The 20,871-nt window shown below is 41.0% G+C and overlaps 1 protein-coding gene and 1 long non-coding RNA gene across 2 annotated transcripts in view; one reads left to right on the top strand and one right to left on the bottom strand.

The window, feature by feature from the left end:
- The window catches only part of MTRR (5-methyltetrahydrofolate-homocysteine methyltransferase reductase), a 328,893-nt gene that overhangs the window by 90,573 nt on the left and 217,449 nt on the right, over window positions 1-20,871 (top strand). The window lies entirely within an intron of this gene.
- Window positions 2,764-12,185, bottom strand: LOC121929534. Its single transcript, XR_006103689.1, has 3 exons — window positions 12,081-12,185; window positions 5,783-5,904; window positions 2,764-3,194 (listed from the first exon to the last, which is right to left on the bottom strand). It is a non-coding gene; the product is annotated as an uncharacterized LOC121929534 (long non-coding RNA).

Below are 20,871 nucleotides of genomic sequence, written 5' to 3'. Positions count from 1 at the left end.
CGATTTAATTATATTCTGCCATTTCCCTCGGTCGAAAGACTTCTGACCAGAACATTTAATGCTCCTGAGAACTGAATGGGGATGGCTTGCCCCGGGGACGGAATAGGGCCCTTTTGAGGATGATTTGCTGTGCAATAAAACAGTTTTTCCCTGGTCACACGCAGCCCTGAGCTTCCAGTTCCCATAACGGGGAAAAAAAGTGTGCGATAAACTTCAAAGTCTGGTTTAAAGATGAAGATCCTTAAGAAGGAACAGCAGGGGCCTTGAAATTACCTATCAATTGGTAGCATCCGTGCACACTCACACACCCAATAACAAACAGATCACATAGACAAATCACTTAGTCACAGTTCTTCCCATCATTGTGAGAGGCATTGCATTTCTATTACAGTAATTATTTTTAAGTGTGTATCTGTACACAGAAACTGGCACATGCAAATTTTATGCAAATTGTCATTGTCATTTTGGGTGATACATTTTCTTCAGCATAGGTGATCACCCATTCAGTTATGTTGCATGCTGGCATTTTTCTCAGCCTCTTACCTATAATTAACTACTGGGAGCAAGCCTCTGGCTCACACAAATTCCACCTCCCTCTCTCACCCCCGTCTTTGTCTCCTTCCTCCTCCACTACTTTTATTAAGATTAACTATGGGGTAACATGACATCTGCAACAGTTCTAATGCCAACTGTTTTAAAGGTGAATTTTGTTCTGAGTTTTGTAAACCTTGTAAGCATGAAGCGAGGAAGTGCACAACCCGACTGAGTGTTCACTACCCAAGGAATTCTGAATTTCGGGAATTATGGATTATGATACCAGTGACAACCTCTCCTTAAGGCAAGTAGCAGTTTAAGAAAGCCGGTGAATGCCAGAACCATGCCAGGAAAGAAAGAGTTACACTTTTCTCCTTCCCATGGTCATTATGCCACTCAGGTTTCTCCTGCGCAGCTGCTATTCACATGACAAATACAGAAATGTTGTGAATGAGAAGTGTTGATTGCATTTGCAGTTAAAGTCATGTCTAGTTTTGTTCTAGGATTGTGAAGTCAGTTGCAAACTTCTTTGTGTGGTTGTTCGTGACGTGAGTCATTGTCCCACATTTTTATCCAGTGCACAGTAACGGTTTCAGGAACGTTTTACCAGACTACAACCGCTGCCACGCTGCAGATTTAATGCAGTCTGACACAACTTTAAGAGTTACGGCTCCATCCTATGGTGTCCTGCTATTTGTAGTTGGCTGTGCTCTCTGACAGACCAGCCTGAATATCTCATAAAACTACACACAGACCCCAGAATTCCATAACATTGAGCCATGGCAATTAAAGCGCTGCAGAGTGCATTAATTCTGCAGTGTAGATGCAGCCCATATCTCCTTATCCAAGCTAGCTAAAGTTTTAAAATCTGCAGGGAAGGTCTTTCTCTCAGTCCCACCTCCTTCAGATGCATTTGGGGGGTCTCAGAAAAGAGCCTTCTCAGGGGCTGCTCCATGGGAGATTTAGTTGGCCCCCTCTCTGCTCTCTTTCTGCTGGCAGCTGAAGTTATTTTTATTTTGAGACAGGCCATTGAATTTTAATTATGAAGCAATAGTCTGCGTGTGAAGTGGTGTGTTCTGTTTTTAATTTTTTACTGGCAATTATGTTTCAACATTGTTTTTACCATGTTTCCCAAGACAGTATTTCTATTCAATTCTTTTTTTTTTTAACTTTTGTAGACTAATATTTTAGTTTCATCTTTTTAAAATTATTGTAAGCTGCCTTGAATCCCATCTCAGGAGAAAAGATACGTTAGTGGTCTTTTATCACACCAGACATTTGCCATCCTCAAATTTTATTCTGCTGTCAGCATCTGCTCATATTTCTTCCTTTATATTTTTTTTTCCTGTTTCTCAATTAACATCTGAGAATGCAGGGCGATTTTTCTCAACAAGCCTCTCAGTTTGGCTGCTATCTTTGGAACTGCAGTCTCTAATGGGAGTGAGAGCATCATAGCTTAGGAGAAGAAGCAATCACTGCAAAAGCTTGCCAACAAATTCCAAACAAAACCCATTGATGTGGGTCAATGCTCCTTTATACTAAAGAAGCTTTCTTTATCGTATTTTCATGTTGAAGCAATCCCTTTTTTAACAGACTGTGTTCACTGTGCTCCTGCACACAGAGAAGTATATTTTAATCGATTGTAACAATCAATTTATATGTTTCCTCCAGCATCAAAATATTTATTTTAAATCGGTTGTTGCATCCATTCTTCCATTTGCTCCAGATAACTAAAAAATAGTTTAAAAAAAAACACTGAACACAGAAGCAAATCAATTTTTCTATTTTCCCAACACAATAAACTTTGTACTTTTTCAAAGGAGTGAGTCTTACTCAACATGGGATTTGCAGGTGCTCTCTCTAACTGGAAGCTGTCCATCTCTCTGTTGTAGAGAGTCTCAAGTCATTGCCCTTGCTTATTTTATCATTACAATAGTATGCTTCCTGATACACTTCTTCTATTGGTGGTACTGTCAAGGTTTTTTTTTTTTTTACATTAGTGCTAAAATTAGACTTTTCCAACATATCCTTTTAGAGATGGAAATGGCAGACAAATGTGACTGTTAGCATCAGTTCTAGCTTGGCTTTTGTCAGTTGGCTAACTTACTTCAGAAGAAGGTTGGCAGCATGAGCTTTCGTAGACTACAGTCTATTTCCTCAAAACACCCGAGGAAGTAGACTGTAGTCTACAAAAGCTCATGCTGCCAACTTCTTTCTTTCAGTTAGTCTCAAAGGTACTACCAGAGCTCTCTACATACTGATTCTACAGACTAAGATGGCTATATATCAGAAGGTAATGCTGGACAAATTATTTCCAATTTTTGTTTTTTAATTTTGCAGTCATCTAGAATCATTGCTGTTATGCTCCTTCAAGTAGACTCTGACATGGGCAACCCTATTTATTGTAGAGTTTTCTGGACAAGATTATTTCAGAGCAGGTTTGCCATTGCCTTTGTTTGAGGCTGAGAGAGTGTGACATGTTCAAGGTTACCCAGTGGCTGAGCTACCAAGTCCGGGATTTTATTCTTGCAAAACTTCCATTGCTGATGCCACCAAATCCAATCTAATTGATTCCCAGCTGCAGTGTGAAGCCATGTGTTCTTTCTTCAGAGAGTATCACTGGACAAGCTTGCAGTGGAAGGCACCTAGCACCAACACAACTGTGAAAGATCAGAGCAAGGATCAGAGTAGCATCCAAACAAATAAATTCAAATGCAGACTAGAATAATATGTCAAAGCAGCTTCAACTAGGGTCACTTTGTTTCTATTCATCATACTCTTGATTTATTGCCTTTGATTCATGCTTGTTTGATGTTTCTACTGCTGACAGAGTATTTGTTATCTTGCCATCTGTGCTTTTGCCAGTTCCAGTACTGGAATTGCCTCCCGCATTCAAATGCAGCCAGGTTATTCTGGACCAAATGGAGTGTCCCTAGGGCTGCATGACAGGGGCTTTGTCTACTCCTGTTGTTATGCCTAAGCTCATCATGATCTCTAGCTTTAAAGAGAAACATCTTTGACAGTATTAGAAATGTGCTGTGACAATTTAAAAGAGCCAGAGCCAGAAGCTGATGATGATCAGCCAGCTGTCTGATATTACATCCCAATAGTTATTCATATGGTTATCTATGAGCCTTGGCTTTAGGCAACATCCTTGCCTTATCCCGCAGTGACCATCATGAGAATTGAACTTGTCACCTCATTGCCACACCCACAAAGTTTTGCATTCCTTTGGACATTCTCACATAAAGCCAGTGGTCTGCCCGTGGAATTTCCATGCCATCAAACGCATCTGAGAAAATAGGCTCAAGTCTACGAAAGCTCATGCTACCAACTTCTATCTTTCAGTTAGTCTCAAAGGTGCTGCAAGCTCACTTTGCATAGTGATTTTCCAGACTAAGGACTTTATCACACTGCCTCCAGAGCCAGACTTAATTCTTCCGAATTTGAGCCAAATTTGGAAGTTATGCTGATTTTTTTTACACTGACTTTTTTCTCAAAACAGCTTCCCATTGCCTCCAGTGTTGAATTCAGGTCCTTGTAAGTCACTTTGACAGCTATTTGTTCCAAACTGGAAGCTCCAGAATTGGAAAAAATCGCTGCCGAAGCAACTTACGGAACCTGAATTCAACACTGGAGGCAATGTGAAGCCATTGTGAAGGAAATATGAAGTAGAGAATGCCACAAGCCCCCTTTCCCATCCATAACAGCAACAACATAACAATACCAAAGCTAACTATTTGGTGTCCCACCACAACTCAATTAATCTGCTACCTGAGGCAGCTGCTATACTCTGCTTAATGATAGGGTTGACCCTGCTCCCATGTTAGCATTCAAATTATTATACAGTAAGAGAAGCAATGTTTGCTAGTATAACTCAGAGTTCTGGCCTAATTTACATCCTTGGAAAGGATTAAAATAAGTGTTGACTCTCACATTTCATCTTTTGAGCAGTAGACGTAAAAATGTAACATATGACTTAGACCAAGATGAGTTTAAATGCCTGAATCATACATAAATATTTCATCAGAGAGCCAGGATTGGCTGCTCTTTTCTTGAGCCCCTCAATTATGTCTCTCCAGGTGCAATGTTCTTTGGCTCCTTGCAGGCATTTGCTGATCCTTCCATTCTACAGACAGGGCTGCTCCTCTTCCTCTGCCAACCTATTAGGCCTTGACAGTACTTCTGACATCATAGCTGTGATTGTTCTGCTTCATTGTAACTCACTGTTCATTTTGCAATTTCTGGCTTCCTATTCTTGGCTGCTCCTTTTCTGCAGTATCTCCTTTGTGGAAGAAAATTCTAGCCTTTTACTGTTAGTGTAGGAAAACTAACTCTACTCAAGAGGTTTTCATGAATGCTCTAGCAAAGAGTCCAGAAATAATGTTGAGGAAAGAGAAAATATCTTGCAGGATAATTGCAGAAATGAGCACTGACATTTATAGAGCATCTACAGGCTCAATGCAAAGGAGAAGAAGGAATAATGATTTAACGAGCAGATGGTAAATCATCCAGTGAGGCATGCAGATTAGAATATCAAAATAGCTTTTGCACTTTGTGGAGTAGTTCAGTGCTTTCATCATCCCTTTAAAAAAATTTCCCATAGGCCCGAAACTCTCTTGTTAAATTACAGAACTGCAGTAGAAACTATAGGGGAATCCCTAGAGGGAAATTTGAGGGTGCTGGGCAAACATTCCAGCTCTACACCAAGAAAACTCATTTTCTGCACTCACAATCATAGAATCATAGGACGTTATCAGACAAGGGAAATTGGAAGTATAATCCAATGGCAATCCGAACGCAATCATGGGGTTTAACGTTATTGCATGATAGACTAACACACGCAATTTCGGGCAATGGAAAGTCAGTCCGAACACAATCATGGGGTTTAATGTTATTGCGTGGTAGACTGCCACATGCAATTTCAGGCAATGGCAAGCTATTTTCGGGCAATGGGAAGTCAGTTCGAACTCAATTCACATTCACGTCAATTTGCTGAACTAGCGAATTCACATGAATGCGTTCTGGCCCCACTTTCTTTTCGTTCGAAATTAAGAGAAATTCCTCCCATGTGATAAACTCCATAGAAATGGAAGAGGCCCCAAGGGCCATCCATCCAACCCCCTCTTGTGCAGGTATACACAATTAAAGCACTCCCGAGAGATGGCCATCCAGGCTCTATTTAAAATCCTTTGAAGAAGGAGAATCCACCACACTCAGAGACACCATATTCCACTGTGGAACTTACCATCAGGAAGTTCTTCCTAGTGTTTAGGTGGAATATCTTTTCCTGTAGTTTGGATCAGTTGTTCCCATGTCCTGGTTCTGGAGCAGACTTGTTGTATGTGTTCTGGGCTATGAATAATTTTACTGGGATTTTTGTTCATTTTTCCCCAAAAAAAGAGAAAGTAGAAAACAAAACAAAAATCTGGTTAGGAATGGAACAGAGGTTTTAGGAGGTTGATGCAGAACAAGAATGAGAGGGAAAAGAGGAACAGGAGAAAAGTAACAGAAGAAATGACCCTTATCCCTCCACATTCACTGGGCTTAGGGGCACAGGATCCCCCTGAATGTGGAAAAACTGCAAATAAAAAAATACTATGTTTTTACCTGAGAAAACACCTCTCTGGGAATCTCTAGGTCCTCCAGTTTGCCAGACATTGACCACAGAATTGCCCTGGAGGAGCTACAATTGCCTAGTGGAATATTCTGTCTAGGAATCTCTAGGGAGTTTATCACATGCACTTTTTGGTCCATTCTGGGCATGGGTTGGGGATGTGCATGACCGAGGGAAAATGGATTTTATTGCATGCTAAACTGTCAGCAAGCCGTCGCCATGCCATCCCCCAACCATCACCTGTCCCTTAGCTGGGCTCAGCCACCTGATTTTTATCTGTCAGAAAGCTTCTGGAGGAGCAAAACCAGGCGGCTGAGCCCAGCTTGGGGACGAGTGATGGCATGGCGATGGTTTGCCCACAGTTTAGCATGCGATAAAATCCATTTTCCCACACTCACACACACATCCCCAACCCATGCCCAGAGCAAACAAGAAATGCATGTGATAAACTCCTAGTTCCTTCAGTGTGACTTTTGATTAAAGTTGACCATAGAGTTGTACTGGAGGACCTAGATATTCCTAGAGAGAATATATTAATAAATTCCATGAATAATCAAATCTGCAAAAGTCAAATCCACAAATGTGGAGGGGCAAGCGTACTTCTGTTATTTTATTTATTTATTTTACAGTATTTATACCACACTCTTCAGCCAAAAAGGCTCCCAGAGCAGTTTATAAATTCTTAAACAATTCCCTGCCCTCAGGCTTATGGACCTCAGGGCACATTTGCTTTATACAGTTATGGCACTGTGATGCCACTTTAACTACTATGTCTGTGCCCTATGGAATCCTGTCATTTGTTGTCACTTGAGTCACTAGAGCTCTCTTGATAGAGAATAATAATTTGCCCTCCCACCTGGAAATCCTAGGATTCCATATGATGGGACCATAGAAGTTGAAACAGAATCATATATGTGTGTAATGTGAAAAGACTCATGATGGTACGATTTCATTTTGTTCTGTGCTACCCTTTTATGCTGCCCATATCACTGTGTGAATAGCAAGTAAATCACTGTCATCTGGGTGCAAGGGGAAGTGTCTTGTTCATTGCATCAATGGTGCTAAACCCTCTCTCTTCCTGCAACTCATCTCTTCCATCTACTAGTCAATCTGGGGTTGTTAGCAACAGTTCTCAATAATACCTGGTGTCATTGTTGTAAGCACAGGACTTTTAAAGAGTACAGTGGACCCTTGTTATACGCTGGAGTTTGGTTCCAAGATGCCCCGTGTATAACAAAATCTGTGCATGTTCAAATCCCATTCAATATAATGACATAGCAAAATGGTGTCCCTTATAAAAATGGAAAATCAAGGTTTGATATTTGAAATTTATACTTTTTTTGAACATTTTCAAACCGTGTATGCTTGAATCCGTATATAAAAAATCCGTGTATAATTATTATGTTCCAGATTTATATAGGCCCTAATCATTGAAAATTTCATTATGTAGACATTTTTCCTTTCTCCCTAAAGTGTAGAATAAGAATTTTATCAGGTACAACCTTCCTCATCCATTTGTTAAAAGTGATAAGAAATGGAATTACATCCTAGGAAGCTAATCCTACAGGCTTGGACACGGCTATGTCAGGGATTTGTTTGTAAACTGAAATTTCCATGAGCCTTATCCAGTGTGACGAGAGACGATAGGAGTGGCAATCCAACATAATGTAGGGCAGGGGGAGGTTGCTCATCCTGGCTATATGGTCCTACTTCACCTGGCAAGGGCATACAATTTTCCTACTTTAGAAAATTCTAAGTGAATTCTATGATAACACTGTGTTCTGTAGACATGAAAACAAGAAATTATCTCTTTGTTCTCTTCCAGCTCCAGACAATTTAGAAGCAGGCTGCAGACCATGCCATAAAGATGTTGCCTACTTTCTTTTAAGTGCTCCATACAGCTAAAGTCAATTAAAAAGAACCAGATGCTTTTTAAAAAATGAGAATGCATTGTTCCTCAGAAAGCCTACAACTCCCATCTCAGAATAAATTAAGTGCAAATGGTTCTAAGGCTGATCTGTTTAAATATGCCGGCTCAAATCTAGCATTCAAATGTACGTCTTAAGCAGAGCAGGACACATAAGGAAGGGGGGAAAGTAATGTTACAATAGCTGAGATATTGCTTGCTTCTTTTAATATCCTCACCAAAGCACAATTAGACCAAATATCAGCCCTAGGCCTGAATCCTCCTATAGTCCTGTCTAGAGCAGGGCCACTAACTGAATAGTAAGTCAAAAAATATATAAACCTCATTGTTTTTGTTGGAAATAAGATAATTTAAGCTTTAATTTGCTGTAAATGTTCCAAAGTAAATTATAAGAATTTCATTAAAGGTCAGTGAGCCAGTGAGCCACCCAGCCTAGTTCAAAGTACTGATTTATAAATCCTGAAACACCACAGGACCAGTTACTTAAAGAACCTTCTTCCCTAGTATTAACATACTGGATTAAAGAATAGCCATTGTAGGACCACTTCAGACTGGAAGGTTTTTCAGTGGCAGCATCTTGATGATGGAACTCCCTTCCATTACCGATACTGTTGTAGCCCACACTCTTTCTTTCAAGTGCCTGTTAAAAACACAACCTTTCTGGGAATACATAAATGTTTGATTTGTCTTCTACTGCCATTATTGATATTGCTTTTATTACTTTTGGCAGACATAAGTAATTTCATTATCAGTATTATTATTTAAAATAGATTTATTCAGTTAAAAAAAAGAAAAAGAAACTCTGCAGATTATCATTCCACAGAATAATGCAATGGGATCCATTTTTCAGTTTTAGATCCTGGCAGGACTTAGCTTTAACTCCAGTGAAAATGTCAAACAGTTAAAGCAGTCTCAAACTGGATTATTTCTGCAGTGTGTTGTGGACTGTAGTCTTAATTTTCTATCTTCAAACCATATGCACATTAAATTCCCCCTGTTCTTTTCAAATACTCCACCTATAAGTTCCATTCTCTCAAAATAAATTTCTTCTGTCTGCCCCTTAATAAATATGTTAATGTATCCATTTTAACAACTTCCAATACTTTTAAAAACTAATCTTCACTTGAAGGAATATGAACCTCTTTCCCAGTATTTAGCATAAACTATTCGTTCTGCTGTCACCATATGCTACATTAACCTTCCTTGCTCTTTTTCCAATGTAGAGCTTTCCTCAAAAATCCCAAGTAAAAAAGAGTTCAAAATTTTAATTCTAATTCAACTTTCAGAAAAAAATATAAATGAAATTATCCAGATTTCTTTCTTTCTTATACTTCCAGCACATATGGAAAAAATGAACCAACTGGTTTTTTTCCCTAGTAACATTTCCAGCCAATATTTTTCACCTCTTTGTACATTCTTGAAGTTTAGCCGGTGAGAGATGCAATTTGTACATATTTTTCACACAAAAAAAATCTTTCAGATCATAACAAAGAGCAAGTTTTAAGATTTTTTTATCCATGCTTTCTCTTATTAGGCCAAGTTAATATGCCCTATACTTCTGGACCTTTTGATCATGCACTTTTTTATTAGTTCCTTTTCCAAGTTAAAGTTTGTTGGCAAGTTATTCATTTTGGCCAGCAAGTGATCATCATTGTCACATAATCTTTTTTCAAATTCTGATTTGATTATTCCAAGATCTCCATTCTTTTTATCTACTTCATAGCTTTCTAAGATTTGCAAATAGGAAAAACATTGTGGCCTGAGAGCTTGCTGTTCCAATCATTATGTATCTTTAATAATAAAAGCTACATTTTGCTTTTCTAATAAACCTTTGTTTGCCAACCATTTGGTTGAATTTACAAACTCTTTTCCGACAAATCGCTTCCTATGGTAATAACCCTGAGGGGATTTTTTTACACAAAACCTTGATTTGTATTTTTCCCAGACTTTTAACAGTACACTTCTGATGGTATGATTTTGAAATAATGCATGAGTTTTAAACTTGTCACGCCAAAGATAACCATGCCAATTGAACCTTAGTTCATGGACTTCTAAATATAGCAACTCTTTATATCTCACACTGAATGAGACTTTTATCCACACTAAACAGGCTGCCTCAACTCAAAGTACAATCTTAAATCTGGTACTCCAAATCCTCCCCTTTCTCTCAACTCTGTCAATATTATCCCATTCCAGATAGAATTAGAGAAATTATTTTGCCATTATTTAAAAAGTATAACTGAGACCACTATTGGATTCATTTGAAACAAAAATACAACATTGGGTAATTATCATTTGTAATTTCTGGTTTAACTATATGCTTTTATGTAGACAGTTAGGTATTCTGAACCTGTAAGGAAGGAATTAGATTCACCCTTAGGGTCAATTTATATTGCATATCTCCTCCCTGGAGTTCAGGATGGCAGACATAGTTCCTCATCCCCTGCATTTTATCTTCATAACAATCAGAGTAGGTCAAGGCTGCCTAAGAAAGTGTGGCTGGTGAGCTGTATATCTGAGTTGAGGGTTGATTAGTCATGATCTTGAGATGTTTCTTTTAATGTTTATACCTTTCAACAGATGGGCAAGAATAAGGGAGGCCCCAGTGAATGTGGTGTTACTAGTTTCAAGAACATATAAAAAATGGCCTTGGCTTTTTGGTTTTTATGTGTAGGATGCATTGACCTTACATTAATGAAAGGAGATCCAGATGTTAATTGATTTTCAATGAGACCTCTTGATGTCAAAGATTTCAGTTTTAAAATTCATGGTACAGTACTTCCTTTTCATCATTGTTAAACCTCTTTTCCAATATCCAGAGTTTGAGATCTGATGGAGTTTTGTATAGTCAGCCTGCAGAATCCATGGGGAATCTGTTCTAGCCATACCCCCCCCCCCCCATACCAAAATCCATGGATGCTCAAGTTCTGTTGTCCCCATGGCAGCATGGCCACATGAACAAACTGCCATTGGAAACAATGCGGAATTGCCATCCACGGATACTCAAATCCTCAGATGGCAAGGGTGCAGATACCAAGGTCCCTCTGTACAGAGTTCCTCAAGATGACTAACCAAAGGGCCACCAATTTTTTTAGAAAATTAGGACATTGCTCTTCATTTTTGGTGGTTTTGATGTATGGTCCCCACATTTGCACTGAATGCCGTATATTACAAACCAGCTTCTTAAGATTGTCTTTTTCTAGTGCTTATCACTCCAGGTACTGGAGAGAGTGTATTTGTAATTCCAGAAATTTTTACTGGTGTTTGAATTAATGGAATGTATATAATCTAATATCAAATTAGTTTTTTATAAATATAATATTGTATTTATGTGTTGTCCCTTTGTAAAATATTTTAAGTTAATCTATGTATTTGTGTATATTTTTAATACAGCCCCTGAAGAAGGCCAGTCAATTTTTATGTACAGGCTGAAAAGCTTTTAAAGAATAAATTTAGACTATCAATAGACATGTGGAGACCAGACTCCTTTTTCTGCTGATTCATAATATGTGTTTTTCAGAATCTATGCTTGACAAATGAATACTACACCAAAATGTTGACTTATGGAGGTTCTGACAAAATATGTGGGAAGTAAGAGAGACAAACAGGGAAAAAGAAAATCCAGTAACACCCTGTGCAGCTGAAAGGAAGCAGGCAAAGTGGACTGTAAGCATTCTGCTCTTGGCTCTGCATGAGGCCAGGAGCAGCTGTAAGAGTTTCATGCAGCCAGAATCCAGAGAAAGAGAGACAGTGTGGCACAGCCTAGCAAAAAAGGCACATACGTAGCCCATGCCAAGGAAACTAAAACATTTTCCAGCCATAATAAATTCTACCAAGCAAACTGCTATAATTTCACTTAGGTTGCTTAATCCCTTCTTTTACATCAACAGTGAACTCACAATTTCTTGATGAAGCATAAACAGAAACAGATGCACCTTTTTTTAAAAAGCACATAACATTCATGAAGTATAGACAAAAGAATTTTGGAAGACATTTAGATACCTTCTGAAAGTGCAAAACATTACAAGTTCTCCTGCACAACCTTTCTTGAAATGCAAGAAGTTGCTAGAATGAAGATATGATTTCTGGTCAGGTGTCAAATGGCTCATCTTCAGGTAGCATCTTAAACTGAAAAGAGAGTATTGATAGAACACCTGAAATGGGCTCATTGTGTGATAATTTGTTGTTGACTATTGACAACAGCAAGGAACATGGTGGTGGGCCACAAACATGAACTGGATTCCAGCCTCTAATTTGCTTTGGAAGTTATCTGGCATTACAGCAAATGTTATAAATGCTCTTGAGCAGATCCTGTTCATTCCTGTGGGACTTATGCAGGAAAGCCTCTGGCTGAGTTGTGCTGTCTTTTCCAGAAGACATTTCCTACACGATGCTGAATGTTGTTTTCTTTGGAACAGCTGCAAATGTGTTTCTTCTTAAGAGGAAAATCAGGGCTGGCACCTACAGTTGGCCAGCCTGCAAAATGCCAGAGCCTAGAGTAATATAGTGGGTCCACTGAGCTGACCATCCCAGAGGTGAACATATGAACTTATACTGACAGACCATTGATCTTTTCATTCAGGTAGGGACTGATTATTTACTTAACTACTCATTTATTTATTTTTATATTTAGATTATTATGCACAGCCTTTCAGCTCCCCCCCCCCCCAGCAGTTTACAACAAGAAAAACACAATCCTCATACAAGAATTAAACTACTATTAAAACGGTCTAACAAGAATGGAAAAAATAAAGCCAGCACATTTTTCACAGCACTAGAATCCATTAAAATGCATAGCATTTATTTTTCATTGAAAAATATCTTGACTGTCTCCCTGAACATCATCATTGGAGGGGCTGCCAAGCCTCCCTTGAGAAAGAATTCTGCAACCAGGATTTTGCCAAACTTGCAATAGAAAAGGGCCTGCCTCATACCATCATCACCAGCACTTCTGATGCTGGTGGAAGAAGAACACTGATAGTGGCCATAAGTGGTGGACACATTCATGTAGGAGGCAGTGGCTTTTAGAGTATCCTGATTACAAATTCTTTATAGTAGGGGTGACAGAGTGGCAGAAGGTAGGGGCCCATATTGGCCGTCTGGTAGACCTTGGAGAGCCAATATGCTGTAATGGTTTGAGCACTACGCTATGACTCTGAGACCAGGATTCAAATCTTCCCTCAGCCATGAAGCCCACTGGCTGACCATGGCAAGTCACACTCTCTCAGCCTCTGAACAAATCTTGCCAAGTAAACCCATGACGGTCACCATTAAACAGAAATGACTTGAGGGTGTACACAGCAGCACCACCAGCAGCAACAACATACCTTGAACATACTCCCTCAACACATACACACCCTACCAAAATGTTCAAATTTTAAAAAGATTTCTCATGAGCCTAAAATAGCTCAGGGCCCAAAACATGGCAAAAAATGTCCCTACTCTTCCTAAGGCTATTTGAGGCCATCTTGAGGATGAACATTTTTATTCTTCATATATTTTTTTAACCCCTGGGGATGTTTGGGGGCACAAAAAGAGCCCTTGGGGGCTCCACACAGCTCATGAGCCACACATTGTCCATCCTTGCTTTAGAGAATAATGTGTTGAAACCAGTATCTTTATTGGGCCCAGTCTAAGAAAGAGCAGAGGTATTTCCCCACAGTGCTCCTATTTGTTTTTTTAAAAACTAAAGATGCTATGGATTGACATTGGAATCATGAATAGAAAAATATGAATTCTCGCATGGAGCTATGCCCCTTCCCTCACTGCAACACTTTTCATCCGCCTGTTACATGTAGATGAATCACACAGTGTCTCACATAAAAAGAAACCAGAACTGTAAAACAAGTAATCACTTAATCATTTTATAGAATCATAGAATCGTAGAGTTGGAAGAGACCCCAAGGGCCATCCAGTCCAACCCCCTGCCATGCAAGAACTCTCAGTCAGAGCATCCCTGACAAATGGCCATCCAGCCTCTGTTTAAAGACTTCCAAGGAGGGAGATTCCCCCACTCTCCAAGGGAGTGTGTTCCACTGTCAAACAGCCCTGTCAGGACGTTCCTCCTAATGTTTCTCCTAAGGTCCTAAATTCCTCCTAATTTCTTACACACGCAACAGAACAATGTTGAAGAGCTTCAGTTGTGTTCCATTCCAGAATCACTGATATGGAAGTTAGTGGCTCTCATGTCATCTGCTTTAGGTTTCAGTTCAGACTTTAAGGGAACTATGGTGGGTTACAGACCACCGAAAAGCGGCAGCCTGTACCCACCCCTTTCCCCGGTATATTGGAGCCTCAGTGGTTAGAACGGCAGCCGCTGAGGCCACAATCCGCTGCTTTCCGGGCCGCGGGGAAGTGACAAAAGGCTGCTTCCCCGCAGCCTGGAAAGGGGTGTAAGCCCCAAGGACACCCTGCGGCGGCAGGGAGGAGGAGAAAGGGGCCGCTTGGCCCCTTTCTCCTCTGCGTTGCTGGCACAGCCATCTGAAGACTGCGCTCAGCGACGCAAACCAGGAAGGAGCTCTGAAACGGAGCTCCTTCCTGCTCTGCGCAAAGGGTGCATTAAGGGCCCTTGTGCAGAGCAATGGCGTCACGTCCGCGCTGCCTCGTTTGGAGGCAGCGCATTCATGACAGCATCATGGCTGCGGCCATGTGGAACGGCCGCCACCATTTTGTGCACGCAGAGCGCGTACTAGGGTTAGGGGGTGCGGAAGCACCGGCCCTTCCTAACCCTAGTACACGCTCATCGCGTACTAATATGGTGGTGTGTAACCCGCCTAACTGAGGTACTGAAACTTATTCCCCCTGAATAGGTTCAGCACCTTGGACAGCTTATTTAAAAGTGTATTCCTAAAATCCAGCACAGATTCATTATCTCATTGGGGCTGTACACCCATTTCCTAGCTGGATCGGGGATGCAGCAACCTCACGCCATGGCCCCCAATCTGGCCTTTCAAGGGCACAAAAAGGAGCTGCAAAAAGCAGCTCTTTTTTGCATGCTTGAAAGAGTGCTATAGCCATGTTGCCGCTACACCCTGACTATGCCACCATGCCAGCCTTAATAGCTGGTGTGTACAGGGCCATTGACAATGAACCTGCCTGGGGCTAGTGCCTGGCATTGCTTCCACACATTAAAGAAAACCCTCCCTGCAAGAACCCACGAGGGGAAAGGTTGCTCTTTGCTGCATTCATTATTCTCCTACCTGCTCATTCCGTCACCTTCAGACTCCACTTCCCTGCTTCCACTTCATTCTCTTGTATATGGAGAATGTTTAGATCCAGCTTGACTCTCCTTTCACAACGAGAATGTTCTTACTAATGCTAATTTGCATCAAAACCAGAAATGCATTCCATCTGTGAAAGTAGCAATGGAGGAAAAGGTCTTGGTGAAATCTTGCCTTTTATGCTAGCAGTTGAAAAGCATGAGCAATTCAGAAGTGGCAAGGATATTAAAATAGTATGTGGGGAAAATACTTCTTTTCACGCAAGCTGTGGGCGCTGCCTGTGTCGAGTGATTAGTAACACTTTTCATTTCAACTTCTGTGAAGCAGTCACATCTGTCAGAGCTTCCTCCCAACCATCTACTGTGGCTTCCATGCAAAAACTGGCAAAACATCTTGCTATAAAACACCACTCTAGTACCACTTCAACATCATTTAATGAATTTAATTCAAATGTGACTTTTTGTATGCAGAGGTGCACTTACACAGAGAGAAATTCTTACACCATGCACTAGAACAACTTTCCTGACCAGGCACCCCCCAGAAGCTTTGGCTTACAGCTCCCATGACTTTGCTTTCTGGGAGCTAGAGTCCAACACCCTTTGAGGGCAACAGGGTGGAGAAGACTGGATGAGGAAAAACAAACTCAAGCTGAATCCAGACAAAATGGAGGTACTTGCAGTAGGGGGCCCCAAACCAGGTATAGGGTTGCAACCTCCAGTCCTGGATGGGGTCATGCTCTCCACAAAGAACTGTGTTCACAATCTAGGGATGTTCCTAGATCTGTTGCTTTACATGACAAACCAAGTGAATGTGATGATCAGGAGCGCCTTTATCAGTTCCGGCTGATATGCCAGCTGTGCCCTTTCCTGGAAATAAAGGACTTAGAAACTGTAATACATGCACTGGTAACTTCACGACTCGATTTCTGTAATGCGCTCTACATGGGGCTATCCTTGTGCCTAGTCCAGAAACTTCAGCTAGTGCAAAATATTCTGGCTGGTTGCCGGAAAAGCTAGGAGTGACCGAATAAAACTAGTCCTAAGATCTCTTCACTGGCTGCCTATTAGTTTCTGGGCACAGTACAAGGTGTTGGTTATAACATTTAAAGCCCTATATGGCTTGGGTCCAACCTATTTGAGGGATCGCTTACTCCCATATAATCCTCCCCGCACACTCAGGCCAAGTGGGAGGAATCTATTGCAGCCCTTAAAAACCAGACTAACTGCTACCTCCCAGAGGGCCTTCTCTGCAATTGCTCCCAGACTATGGAACGGCCTGCCGGACTAGATACGTCAAATTGCCAGTTTAGACAGCTTAAAGATATATTAATTAATTTTAAAAAAGTTGTCAAAACAGATCTCTTCCAGAGGGCCTTTCCTGAATAAAAGTGTCCAGCCACAGAATGATTGCCCCTCCCATCATGTATTAGCCCACCACTCTGTTCTCGTTATATTTTTATTATGTTATTAACAGATATTTTAATCTCCAATTTTATTGTATCATGTTTAATCCTGTTTTAAGGGGGGGATTTGGGACATAATGTTGAATGTGGATATTTTAATGTGTTGTGATTCTGTGATTGTCTCGTCACAGAAAAGCGAGATAAAAATAAAAGTTTATTTATCATTATTATTATTAATAGCATTGCATAAGAAATATGAAACTCAGTTCAACATTGGTTTTTTCACTGCTTAGAGATGTTTTTTTGCAAATGAAATGATTGTGGAGCCTACCTTTTATAGCACCATAGGGACACTTGCACAAACATAGGCATTGCAATACAATATAATACTTTCCTTCCACTCACTTGTCTTTGGATGCCCTGGATTTTTCTGCTCTTTTCCAGTAAAGATTTACATTAGATGTTCACAGTTAATGTACTAGCCATGTTAACAAGAGAGATGACACAAGGAAATTGCAAATCATTTATTAGTGAATCTAAGCCATCTACTAAGTTTAAGTATGCATTAAGATCATATTCAAATTAAGAACAATATTTTTTTAAAAAACAAAACAAACACATTCTTCTAGGCATGAAAAGATGGGGGTGTTTATTTTGGCAGAAACATATTCTAAAAGGAAACTGGGCTCTGAAATAGATGAGTGAACTTTGATCATTTTACCCATTGCAGCCATCAGGATATTAATTTGGGAATTAGGTACCTCTGAGTTCAGTATGTCTTTCTGCTGGATAATAGTGTATAGGTCTAAAGCACTGTTTGATTAATCCACATTAGTCAGTTTTAACAACTGAGCACATATTTAATCAATTGGATTGTGAGTTTAGTACACGCTCTCAATGGGACTGTGAATTAAGTACATTTTTATTTTGTTCTGATATGTGACTGCAAAAGGGAAAGGTAAATATTGCACTTGAGCTTTCCTATTAATACAGAAGCCTTTGTTTCTTCAATAGGGGTGTAGTGTCTAGTTTGAGGGAAGAAGTAGTGCCACTCTGTTTGCTTTGGTCAGACTTTACCTGGAAAGTTGTGCCCACTTCTGGGTACCACAGTTCAAGCAGAATACTGTCAAGCTGGAGTGTGTCCAGAGGAAGGTGACCAAAATGGTGAAAGGTCTGGAGGCCATGCCCCATGAGGACTGGTTTAGGGAGCTGGATATGTTTAGTATGGGGAAGAGAAGGTTGAGATGACATGATAACCATATTTAAATATTTGAAGAAATGTCATATTGAGGATGGAGCAAGCTTGTTTTCTGCTACTCCAGAGACTAGAGCACAGAGCAATGGTTTCAGATTACATGAAACTAGATTCCACCTTAACATCAGAAAGAACTTTCTGACAGTAACAGCTACTTGACAGCGGAACACACTACCTCAGAGTGTGGTGGAATCTCTTTTGGAGCATTTTAAATAGAGGCTGTATGGCCATCTGTCAGGAATGTCTTAATTGTGTATTCCTGCATAGTAGGGGGACTGGATGGCCCTTGTGGTCTATGATTCTATAATTCAATTTATTTATTCTTTAATGGTTAGCATTGTGTTTAATATTTATGTGATCACAAACTAGACTTGCAATCCCATAATTTTTGAGATTCACTTTTACAGTAATGAATTACTGAATGTGATTCTGGATGTGGTCGTGATTCGTGGGGCACATTAAGAAAAGAAGCGGCACCAGGACCCCAGGGTATCTCTCCAGCCGCTTGTCTCAGTGTGGTTCTGTGAGCAGGAGGCTGCTGCAGTCATTATTTCCCAGCACCCTGACCTTTAGTACTTTGGAAATCTTTGTTTGTAGTGTTGCCTGGATTAAGACGTAGAGTTTTTGAGGGAGCAGAGACCAGATGTTCCCTTATCTGCACTAACCCTTCCCATATCTTGACACAAAACTTTCAGCAAAATTGTTCATTTCAGAGAGTATGATGACACTGCCCTAACTTTATGTCCAGAAAAGCTCATCTTAAAACAGAACTTCCTTTCAAGTTCTACAACTTAAATTAATGGGAGCTATGGAAGAACATAAAAGCCTAAATACCCTATTAGAGTATTTGCACTAGATCACGTCTGATCTTGGAAGCTAAGCAGGGTCAGCTCTGGTTAGGTTTAGAATAGAAGACAGCCAAACAATACCAGGTGCTGTAGGATATATCTCAGAGGAAGGAAATGGCAAAACCACCTCTGAGTATTCCTTACCTAAGAAATCCCTATAAAATTCATGGAGTGTCCATAAATCAATAGTGACTTAAAGTCACATACACACACATGGAAGAACATAGTTCCTTTAGTTCCTGTAACAGATTGGAAAAGCTACTTTTTTTTCCCAACTACAGCTTCCAAAATCCCCAAACCAGCATATGGAGCTGTAGTCCAGAAGTTAATTTTTACAAATGCTGGTGTTTCTTTTTCTGGAGATGCCAGGGATTAAATCTGAGACATTCAGAACATAAACGTAAGGTGTCAGGTGCTTGTCCCAACTAAACTGTAGTCCTTTCCCTTAAGAGTTCATAGTTGTTGTTTAGCTTTCTTTTCACACAGAAACTTCTCAGGAGAGACTTTTAAAAGTGCTGTTTTTTCTGCCAGCAGATGTAGGTTCAATAAATGATGTCACCTAACCTATATTTCCTCTCTGTTATTTTCCTGATTACATGCCTGGCTGGACTGCACTTTAGCAAGCACAATTGAATGACTGCTTGTGTTTCTTTTCCTCCCTTTCTGCTTTTCTCTTTCTTTACTTTCCCCTTTCTAGTAATCTTTTTATATAAGAAGATTTGCATTCAGGGTAATGTGTGATTTGGAGTTCTTCTGGAACTGTCTGTCTATGCCAATCAGGAAGGATGGATCTCAGTTTTCTACATGCTGATATCTTTCTGTTCCTACAAGGTTCCAGGTTCAGTCCTTGCCATGATCTGACTCTGATGTACAAAAAGCAGCATCACATGAAGCAAAATGTACTGAACTCTTTAAAAGTAAACCAACAAACAAATCTGCCAATGTTAAGACCAGATTTAAAGCTTCCTGGTGTTGCCTCAAGCTCCAGAGAGCCAGGAAACTGGAAGTTAAGGCTGATGCTGTAACAGGCTTTCCCCATCATCAGTAATTGCCTTGTGTATTTTCAGAATGTGAGCTTACTTACAACTTAAGCTCCTGTGAATTGACCCATACCTGTTTGCTGAGGAAGGGGAGGGTGAGAATAACACAAAAGACAACCAATTGGCAAAAAAAAGGCCACAACTTTATTGAATACAGCAACGAGTGAAAAGAGGGTTGGCCTGAAAGCATGAGGTCTGGATCTGGCATCCACCAACCTGAGTTGGTTGATGAACCGAATTGCCTGGTAATAGCCGGGCTTTGGGATGATGGAGGGGTAATCGGCATAAAGTGTGCTCAACATTTAATGAGCCAGCTATGCACATAAGCGCATCTTTGCCCCATGTCACTGGGGAATGTTGAATCGATGTCACCTCTGCACTGGCGACATCATTAGCCCTCAACATCCCCAGGTCCCGGTGGGACTCCCGATCCAGTGTTCCACAGCACAGGAAACCACGCCCATCAGATCCTATACCTATGCTGCCGCCACAGAAGTCCGCCTCCACTGAAAGTTGTGATGAAGAGCAGAAATGAAACAAGGGAGGGAGGGTGGAGAGCTGGCAGGCAATGGCTCCAAGAGCCGGCACGTCCAAGGCCTAAATAGGCCTTCCAGCCAATGATTGGCCAGGAAGCCAGGGTGGGACAGCCCCCCAGGCTTCCCAGCCAATCCGGAGCCACAGCTCTGGTTCGTGGCCAATCAGGGGCCACTTCTGCCTCACAAGGTTGGCTGGAAGTTGTAGTCCCAGCCCAGAAGTGGCACGGCAGCACAGTACTTCCGCTTCTGCTCCCAGGGGAGCCTGGGAGCTGTAATCCGGGCCCCACGTGGGCCAGGAGCACCGTGGCCGCCGCTGGAGTTGTCCGCCCGGCCAGAGCCCAGCAGGGCCTGGAGCCTGCGGGAGAGTGAACGGCCAAGGGACCGGGCCGTAGGAAGCCGGACCCGCCCCCCCCCCCCGCAGCAACTGGACCAGCCCAGTGAGTCGGGTGGTCCCATTTGTTGCATTGTACAAATGTGAATCTGGAGATTTTG

The sequence above is a fragment of the Sceloporus undulatus genome, chromosome 4 (genome assembly GCF_019175285.1).
Source record: "Sceloporus undulatus isolate JIND9_A2432 ecotype Alabama chromosome 4, SceUnd_v1.1, whole genome shotgun sequence".
Taxonomy (NCBI): Eukaryota; Metazoa; Chordata; class Lepidosauria; order Squamata; family Phrynosomatidae; genus Sceloporus; species Sceloporus undulatus.
Note: the sequence above shows the minus strand (reverse complement) of the source record. Positions and strands in the feature narration are given on the sequence as shown.